This window comes from Lactuca sativa, chromosome 1 (assembly GCF_002870075.4).
Source record: "Lactuca sativa cultivar Salinas chromosome 1, Lsat_Salinas_v11, whole genome shotgun sequence".
NCBI classification, from domain to species: Eukaryota; Viridiplantae; Streptophyta; class Magnoliopsida; order Asterales; family Asteraceae; genus Lactuca; species Lactuca sativa.
In genome coordinates, this window is record NC_056623.2 from 133,518,325 (window position 1) to 133,528,970 (window position 10,646).

Here is a 10,646-nt window from a genome sequence, read left to right on the forward strand (position 1 = left end):
TACCCTTGATATGATGTTTTTGTATGTAAACGTATAAATAAAACATATTTCTATTTATAAACATATTATATCCCAAGAGGGTAAAGCTGTGTTGTGAGGGGTTTTGTATCATAATAACTTCACAAGATAGTTAAAACAACAGTATGAAAAGTATATTAAAAGGTTAATGTTTCACACGATTTTAGTCATGTGTTTACTTGTATTCCTCCCCAAAAAGAGTATAAAACATTTAAAATGTATTTAAAGAGTGTTCGAAGGGGATATGAACTCACTTGATAGTTTGAAGATTGCAAGGTGGAAAAACCGGGCAGAGTTTCGACTAGGGAAACTGATTTTTCTCGGGATCCTCGGGAATCTTGGGAGTAGAATCGAGCCTCGGGATTTGAGCAAAAAGACCAGAGCTTCGGGTTTGAGCGGACACGTAAAACGAGGCAAGGCTGAGAGAGAGAGAGAAGAAATGAGCCCTTTTCTTGGAAACCCTCGCATCCTATTTATAGCAAGGCTGGTCTGCCTCGGTACGCGGGGCGTACGCTCGTACGCGCTGCGTACGCGTACGTCATGCATGACCGAAGCCTCGACTGCCTCGGTTCGGATGGGACGGGTTCTTGGGTTCTCGGGTCGGATGGGACGGGTTGCTGGGGAGGTGGGTCGGATGGGACGCCGGGTCGGATGGGACGTCGGATCGGACGGGTCGGACGGGTCGGACGGGTCGGATTCCTCGGATATGGCGACGTGGACGATCCGAGGCCAATCCTCTCGGTTACGCGGGGCGTATAGGAGTACGCAGCGCGTACTTCGGAGAAGGATGCTGACTCCCCTTCGGATAATATCCGAATTTTGAATTAAATAATTAATTAATTTATTTAATAAACTTCAAAAATCCATATCTTCTTCATACGAACTCCGTTTTCGATGGTCTTTATATCCACGCGTAGGTGAGACTACGATCTACAACTTTCGTTTAGACTCCGTTGGCAATTTCCAAAATTATTTTTATTATTTATTTTATAACTAATCGTTTTTAAGGAATTTCTTTGAAAAATCATAACTTCCTTATGCGAAGTCAGATTTGGACGTTCTTTTTGTGTACGCTCACGGTTTAATGTTATCCATGACTTTCATTTAGATACCTAAGGCTAAATGTTATCGTATTGAAACTTTGCATTTTTCGTTCGATCGGTGTTGTCGGTTTTGACAGAAATCTTAGAATGGTCATAGCTTCTTCGCCATAACTCAGATTTTAGTGTTCTTTATATATTTGGAACCTTTAAGATGATATCTACCACATAGCGTACTCCAAATCAGAGCTTTTGAATAATTCATTTATCGATGATATTCCCATTACATTCAAAAGGGGTTACAAGACTCGGTTTATAATGCTTGGGAATAACGGGTTGTTACATCATCCCCCCGTTAAACGGAATTTCGTCCCGAAATTTAATACAAGGTAAGAGTTTTAAGGGCTGAGGAAGAGATGCGGATACTTCTGTAGCATTTGGTCTTCCCGTTCCCATGTGAATTCGGGTCCTCTCTTAGCATTCCATCGAACTTTTACTATTGGAATGCGACTCTGCTTGGTCCTTTTAACTTCCCTATCCATGATCTCGACGGGTTCTTCCACAAAGTTAAGATTTTCGTTTAACGCGATTTCATCGAGTGGAATTACAAGTGTTTCGTCGGACAAACACTTTTTCAGGTTCGACACGTGGAATACTGGATGCACTTTGTTAAGCTCGATTGGAAGTTGGAGTTTGTAGGCCACTGGACCAACTCTCGAAATGATTTCGAAGGGTCCAATGTACCTGGGATTTAGCTTTCCACGCTTCCCAAAGCGTATCATGCCTTTCCAGGGTGAGACCTTCAGTAGCACACGGTCGCCAATCTGGAATTCCAAGGGTTTACGTCTCCTGTCGGCATAGCTCTTTTGCCTATCCCTTGAGGACTTCAGTCGTTCTCGTATTTGCACGATCTTTTCGGTAGTTTCTCTGATGATCTCTGGACCAGTAAGGGTGCTTTTAGTGACTAGACCTTTTGCCAATTGGGTGTCGCCCACTTCCGTCCAACACAGGGGTGATCTGCACTTACGGCCGTAAAGGGCTTCGAATGGAGCGGTCTTGATACTAGTATGATAACTATTGTTATAAGAGAACTCGACCAAAGGCAAGTGAATATCCCATGCCTTGCCAAAGTCGATTACACATGCTCGCAACATGTCTTCCAAGGTTTGGATCGTCCTCTCACTCTGTCCGTCAGTTTGAGGGTGGTATGTTGTACTCATGTCCAACCTTGTTCCCATGGATTTTTGCAATGATTGCCAAAATCTGGAAGTGAACCTGCTGTCTCTATCTGAGATGATGGACATTGGCACCCCATGAAGTCGTACGATCTCCCGGATGTAGGTTCTTGATAGTTTTTCCATCCTATCGGTTTCCTTGATAGGTAAGAAATGGGCTGACTTGGTTAATCTGTCGACGATTACCCAAATAGTATCTTGGCCACTCTGAGTTTTGGGCAGTTTGGTTATGAAGTCCATGGAAATCTGCTCCCATTTCCACTCAGGTATTTCAGGTTGTTGGAGTAGGCCTGAGGGTTTTTGGTGTTCTATTTTTATTTTGGCGCAAGTTAAACACTTGCTCACATACGTAGCGATCTCTGCTTTCATGTTTGGCCACCAGTAGAGTTGCTTGAGATCTAGATACATCTTGTCTGACCCTGGGTGTACGGAGTATGGGGTCCTGTGTGCCTCGCTCATAACTACCTCTCTGAATCCCCCAAACTTTGGTGTCCAGATTCGGTTCATGAGGTAGCGTGCTCCGTCACTCTTGATTTCTAAGTTCTTGTCCATTCCCCTAAGGGCCTCACCTGCCACGTTTTCGGGTTTCAAGGCCTCTATCTGAGCTTCCTTGACTTGCGTTGATAGGTGCGAATGGATCGACATAGCTAAGGACTTCACTCTTCGGCCTGAGTACTCCTTTCGACTAAGGGCATCGGCTACGACGTTGGCTTTACCCGGATGATAACGAATATCGCATTCGTAATCATTGAGTAGCTCGACCCATCGCCGTTGTCTCATGTTGAGTTCCTTCTGATCGAAAATGTGTTGTAAGCTCTTGTGGTCGGTAAAGATAGTGCTCTTCGTTCCATACAAGTAATGTCTCCAGATCTTCAGAGCAAACACTACTGCTCCTAGCTCAAGATCGTGGGTCGTGTAGTTAACCTCATGTGTTTTCAACTGTCTCGAGGCGTAGGCGATGACCTTACCTCGCTGCATCAGAACACATCCGAGTCCTTGGTTTGATGCATCGCAATAAACTACGAAGTCTTCTATTCCTTCGGGAAGGGATAGTATTGGTGCGGTGCACAAGGCTCGTTTGAGCGTTTGGAACGCTCTTTCTTGTTTCTCTTCCCAGTCAAAGGCCACACCTTTCTGGGTTAGGGTTGTAAGAGGTTTCGCTATTCGTGAGAAGTTCTGAATGAACCTGCGGTAGTAGCCAGCGAGACCTAGAAATTGACGAATTTCTGTAGGAGTCTTCGGTGCTGACCAGTTCTCAATGGCCTTAATTTTGGCTGGGTCCACGTGGATTCCCTCTTCGCTTACCACGTGTCCTAAGAATTCGACTCTTCGGATCCAAAATTCACATTTCGAGAACTTCGCATAAAGTTTCTCTTTTCGTAATGTCCCTAGAACTTGTCGCAGATGATCGCCATGTTCTTTCTTACTTCGGGAGTAGATCAGGATGTCGTCAATGAAAACGATGACGAACTGATCCAAGTAAGGTCGGCATACTCTATTCATCAGATCCATGAAGACTGCGGGCGCATTGGTCAATCCGAATGGCATCACCACGAACTCGTAATGTCCGTAACGAGTTCGGAAGGCGGTCTTCGGCACATCCTCCTCTAGCACTCGTAACTGGTGATACCCGGATCTCAGATCAATCTTAGAAAAATAGCTCGCCCCTTGCAGTTGGTCGAATAGATCATCTATGCGTGGTAGAGGATAACGATTCTTGACCGTCAGTTTGTTGAGTTCTCTGTAGTCGATGCACATCCTGAACGATCCATCTTTCTTTTTCACGAACAACACGGGTGCTCCCCAAGGTGAGAAGCTCGGTCTGATGAATCCTTTTCCCAGTAGTTCATTCAGTTGACTGGATAGTTCCTGCATCTCTGCCGGGGCTAATCGATAGGGTGCTTTGGCTACTGGGGTAGCTCCGGGAATCAGATCGATTCTGAATTCGACTTGTCTTACGGGTGGTATCCCTGGAAGGTCCTCGGGAAACACATCAGGAAAATCGCATACGTCGGGCACATCCTTGATGTCCCGGACTTCGCGTTTCACGTCTAAAACATGTGCAAGAAATGCGTGACACTCCTTTCGTAAGTGCTTCTGAGCTTGGATACTTGAGATGATTCTAAGAGTGGTACTAGGTTTGTCGCCCAAGACAAGGAAGGTTTCGCCGGTTGGCAGATTAAGGCGAACGGCCTTATCGTAACATAGAATGTCCGCACGATGTGAACTCAGCCAATCCATGCCAATGATGACATCGAAACTCTTAATCGAGACTGGCATGAGGTTGATTTGAAAGGGATGATCGTTTAGAGTTAGGGTGCAGTTTAAGTATATCTCTTTAGTGCCTTCAGTTTTCCCGTTGGCCATTTCTACTATGAACGGTTCACTTAATGATTGTGGTATTGGTTTTAGCATGCTTTTAAAGTCGTGACTCACAAAACTCCTTTCCGCTCCACTATCAAACAAAATGCATGCATACGAGTTATCGAGAAGGAACGTACCCGTGACAACAGTAGGGTCCGCAATGGCTTCATCTTGTCCCATTGCGAAAACTCGGCCTCTTCCGCCGGTATTCCTGTTGTTTGCCTTCGGGCAGTCCTTGCGGTAGTGCCCTGTGCTCCCGCACTCAAAGCATGCGCGGCTTACTCCGGTATTAGCAGTGGGGGCGGATTGTTGGGTTGGCTCCTTGCAATAGCGGGCGGTATGACCCTTCTTATTGCATCTAGTGCATTGAAGGCCATGACAGAGACCGTGATGGTGGAAGTTGCACTGGTTACATTTCGGTAGCTTTCCATTGTATGAACTTGTGGGGGCAGAGTTGGTAGGTACAGTAATAGCGTGGGTTGCTATCACTTGTTGTTTCTTGGGGTTCTCCTGGAGGGTTTGTCCCCTCCTCTTGTTCCAAGGCCTACTCTGTCCCTGAGCCTCCCTAGGTGGATTTGCGGCTGTTGTGATGGTACCCTGTTTTGCTCCGTGATCGATGAGTCGTTGCGCCAGGCGTTTAGCGCTGTTGTAGGTGATAGGGTTGGAGGCTAGGACATGCCCTTGAATCTGGGGTGACAACCCCCAAATGTACCTTTCGACCTTCTTTGATTCTGGGTTGACCATGGTAGGGCACAAAGCAGCGAGATCGTTGAACCTAGCTGTGTAAGCGACTAGGTCAGACCCGACCATTTTCAAATTCCAGAGCTCCTGCTCAAGCTTTTGCACTTCACCCCTTGGGCAGTATTCTTCCAGTAGTAGTACCTTCAGTTCTTCCCAACTCATGGCGTTAGCGACAGTGAGCGTCACTGAGTTCACATGGCTTTTCCACCAAGTGAGGGCTCGATCTATGAAGGTGCAAGCAGCGAACTTAACCTTGCTTGTTTCTTGGCACGAGCAGATCTCGAAGACCGTTTCGGTCTTTTCGAACCATTGCATTAGTGCAATGACTCCGCCACTGCCATTAAAAGTCTTTGGCTTCGAGTTGGAGAACTCCTTGTAAGTACACTCTCTAACATGGCCCTGGCCGGTGCCACGATTTGGATGATTCGTGCTGCTTCCTGTACCACCATTGGCATTGGAGTTTATTTGAGAGAGGGCTGCTGCTACTGCTGCTGTGATAGCAGCCTGGACCATTGCCGGATCATAAGTTAGTGGTGGAGGTCGTGGTGGGGTTGCGTTGGTACGTGCTGATCTACGGGGAGGCATTGCTCTGTCAAAAGGAAAAAAATGAGATATTATGAGTTTTGGTGGTTGTGTGTTGAATGATATTGAGTTAACTGCCTTAAAATAGATTAAAAATTTGGTTTGATCAACAATGGGTTTTGAGCTTGATTTATTAATAACGTTTGAATGGATGCACTTATGAGTTGAACGGAATACACATATTTAAAACCAGAAAAAGGGGGGTATGCCCTATATATATATAAAACATATAGTTGTGTTACATCCGGGTTTAGACAAAACTTTTTAACCTATCTAAAGGTCTCCGATTACAGAAAGTTTTAACGAAAAGAACATTCTTATCCGAGTCCTAATTTATAACAAAATTTGAAATCCTGGCAGACACTATTTGCGACGTAGGTTGCGCTTGGAGCTTGACTCCGCATCTGACTGCTTCGATTCCATTAGGCGCCGATCAAAAGCGGCTTGTTGCTCCCTTAACTCGGCTAGGGCTGCAATTATCTGTGCCTGAAATGCCTCAGACTGGAGTTGAACATTATCTTGTATCTTGTCCAGCCTACGGATATCAGAAGTGTGGACCTGCACTTCCACGTTGATATCCCGGAGTCGGCTTGCTTGTACTCCGGACTGATAGGACTGATTGGCTAACTTACCCACCATTACCGGGAGTGCTCGATCAGCCGAACTTCCACCGCGGACATCATAGAAGTCCCGACACATGCCGTAGGGAGGGCGTATGCCTTGTTGCTGGCTCCAATGATGTAGGTGACTTCCCCAGACGGGAGTGGGTCCTTGGAAGTCCCTCACATGGACAGGAGGTTGAATGGGTGGTGGATTGATCACTTCCGGCTCTGAGTCAGTACCGGAGTCATCACCCAATTCTATGGGTTCCTCATCCTCTTCGGGATCATCTTCGATCCATCCTCCGTTGCCTTGGTTGGGAAAGTAGGGGTCATTGGGGTGGTGAAATCCAGCCATTTGACTGTACGAGAAATAGGGTCATAAGAATTGAATAAAGTCGGAACATGCAAGACATGTAAATTAGCTTAGATAGCAAATACTCCTATAGTATTTAAATTATTGTGTTTGATTCTAATAACGGTTTGGTAAGTTTTTAAAATTTGTTGTCCACTGCAGACACCCCTCGGCACACGTTAGTCGGCTCTCGGACAAATATAGTTGATCAGGCTATATCCTTCCCAGTTCCGATTACGTGTCCCAAGGCGTACCTGTACTGCACAACTTATTAATAATACTTCTAATATGGTACGATGTGGAACTGTTATTTATTACTAAATGAATGCATGCTTACTTTACAAAAACTAAATAGATTTAATTTCAAAAGTATGACTCTTCTCAGAGTGTTTTTGCCCAGTTGAGTTTATAGTTGTATATAAAAAATGGTTTTGATATACTTAATTCACTATAAACGATGCTCTGATACCAATCTGTCACACCCCCAAACCAGAACGGCGGAATCGTTCGGGGGCGGAGGACGTCATATTTAGTATCATAACAGTTCATAGAAAGGAAAGTACACACCACCATAATATAAATATGTTTGAAAAGTTTACATGATTGTAGATGTTACATATTTGCAAAAGAAATCAAATATAAAATGGTGATCCAAAATGTGTTACTAACGCCAGCGCGTTAGTCTTCAGAAGTAGTTGCTACCTGGCTAGCGGTTTCCTGTGAATACAAGTTATTTCAAAGAAAAAGTGTCAACATTTAAGTTGGTGAATTCATAAGTGGTGTTTTGAGAAGATGTATGCCATTCGAAAGTGTTTGCATGTTTTCCAGAAAAACCCTTATTTTCCTATAAAAGTATGAAATGCATATGAATGTTCGTGATGTAAGTTGCAACTAATTGTACCGAGAAAATCCCTTATTTTCCTATTAGTTGTTTGGTTTGTATACAGGAAAAACCCTTATTTTCCTGACATAACTGGCAGTCTTTAAGACCGAAAATCGCAAGCAAGCGACGTGCTTGTAAGTCGTGTCATAGTTTTACATAGTAAAGCTATACGAAAATCGCCCTTATTAAATGAAGAATAGTTTTAATGACTACTTGTTCATAAAAGCATAATACCATAATAATTGTATATCCGATGAGTTTTATAACCATACTAAACATAATATGCCTGTAGCGACGTTCTTCAGGCGTCGTAGCGTTATGACAACTGTCACCCCAAAAGACGGACTGTAGCTAACAGTCAGGGCGCGGGATCATGACTTCCCGTATAGATCTATACACAATTGACACGTTCTCCGAACGGGAGACTCTGGTTATAGACAGGACTTGCAGCATTATTTTCTAATAAAGAAAGTAACGTTTGAAGATATACACGACTCATGGATTCTCAACTAAGTCTGTAATAAAGTAGTAGTTTGTATGCAAAGTTTAACCTCTTTTACAATGTTTGACAAAGCATAAATCATAAGTTCTTTTAAATGCATAAAATGACTTAGTAAAGAATGTTACCCTTGATATGATGTTTTTGTATGTAAACGTATAAATAAAACATATTTCTATTTATAAACATATTATATCCCAAGAGGGTAAAGCTGTGTTGTGAGGGGTTTTGTATCATAATAACTTCACAAGATAGTTAAAACAACAGTATGAAAAGTATATTAAAAGGTTAATGTTTCACACGATTTTAGTCATGTGTTTACTTGTATTCCTCCCCAAAAAGAGTATAAAACATTTAAAATGTATTTAAAGAGTGTTCGAAGGGGATATGAACTCACTTGATAGTTTGAAGATTGCAAGGTGGAAAAACCGGGCAGAGTTTCGACTAGGGAAACTGATTTTTCTCGGGATCCTCGGGAATCTTGGGAGTAGAATCGAGCCTCGGGATTTGAGCAAAAAGACCAGAGCTTCGGGTTTGAGCGGACACGTAAAACGAGGCAAGGCTGAGAGAGAGAGAGAGAAGAAATGAGCCCTTTTCTTGGAAACCCTCGCATCCTATTTATAGCAAGGCTGGTCTGCCTCGGTACGCGGGGCGTACGCTCGTACGCGCTGCGTACGCGTACGTCATGCATGACCGAAGCCTCGACTGCCTCGGTTCGGATGGGACGGGTTCTTGGGTTCTCGGGTCGGATGGGACGGGTTGCTGGGGAGGTGGGTCGGATGGGACGCCGGGTCGGATGGGACGTCGGATCGGACGGGTCGGACGGGTCGGACGGGTCGGATTCCTCGGATATGGCGACGTGGACGATCCGAGGCCAATCCTCTCGGTTACGCGGGGCGTATAGGAGTACGCAGCGCGTACTTCGGAGAAGGATGCTGACTCCCCTTCGGATAATATCCGAATTTTGAATTAAATAATTAATTAATTTATTTAATAAACTTCAAAAATCCATATCTTCTTCATACGAACTCCGTTTTCGATGGTCTTTATATCCACGCGTAGGTGAGACTACGATCTACAACTTTCGTTTAGACTCCATTGGCAATTTCCAAAATTATTTTTATTATTTATTTTATAACTAATCGTTTTTAAGGAATTTCTTTGAAAAATCATAACTTCCTTATGCGAAGTCAGATTTGGACGTTCTTTTTGTGTACGCTCACGGTTTAATGTTATCCATGACTTTCATTTAGATACCTAAGGCTAAATGTTATCGTATTGAAACTTTGCATTTTTCGTTCGATCGGTGTTGTCGGTTTTGACAGAAATCTTAGAATGGTCATAGCTTCTTCGCCATAACTCAGATTTTAGTGTTCTTTATATATTTGGAACCTTTAAGATGATATCTACCACATAGCGTACTCCAAATCAGAGCTTTTGAATAATTCATTTATCGATGATATTCCCATTACATTCAAAAGGGGTTACAAGACTCGGTTTATAATGCTTGGGAATAACGGGTTGTTACAATAAAATATTAAAATAAATGATTAGTAGCAAAATCATGTGGTGTTATAATCATAAATGATATGATTATAATCAATTTTCTAATCATTTATATTGCGATAGTTAAAATTATAAATGATTACTATCGGTGTCTTCTAATGATATGTACAACCATGTTTACAATCATAAATGATTATAACTTTATAACAATCATCAACTGTCGTTTACAAACTAATCAATTCCTTTTAGTTCATCTTGATAATCATATAAACATAAGCCAATACCTGAGTACAAAGCGACACAATATCAACAAATTGTGAAAGAGCCTTTGGGGGAATTGTCTTCCTGATGCCTTCTTTAACCATTTCATCCAACAATTCACTGTCACGAAGTTTGGAAGAAGCCCATTTCACTAGCGAACACAACTGACGATATTTGCAATCATAAGTGATTATAATGAACACAACTGACGATAACCCATCCACCATCATCAAAATTGAGAAAATAGAATAAGATTGAATGATTAAAGCATACGGGATGGTAGATAATTTGTGTATTACAAAGTATGAAGAAAGTGGCAGTAACAAGAAAACTAAATCGAAAAGGCTTACCCTCTTCTTTAGACACGCCTCCTGAGATCGAAAAATCACCAGAAAACTTGAAAAATCGTAGATCGTCGGAGACTTAAGGTTTATGTGCCGGTTTCGTCGCCGATTACCGGAGCCATTATGGCCACTAGAAAACATACTGCGCACCGAGCACGATTGAAATCGGTCAGACTGTCACCTTGCTAGAGGTGAGACCTAGCTCTCCTTCCTCGTCAA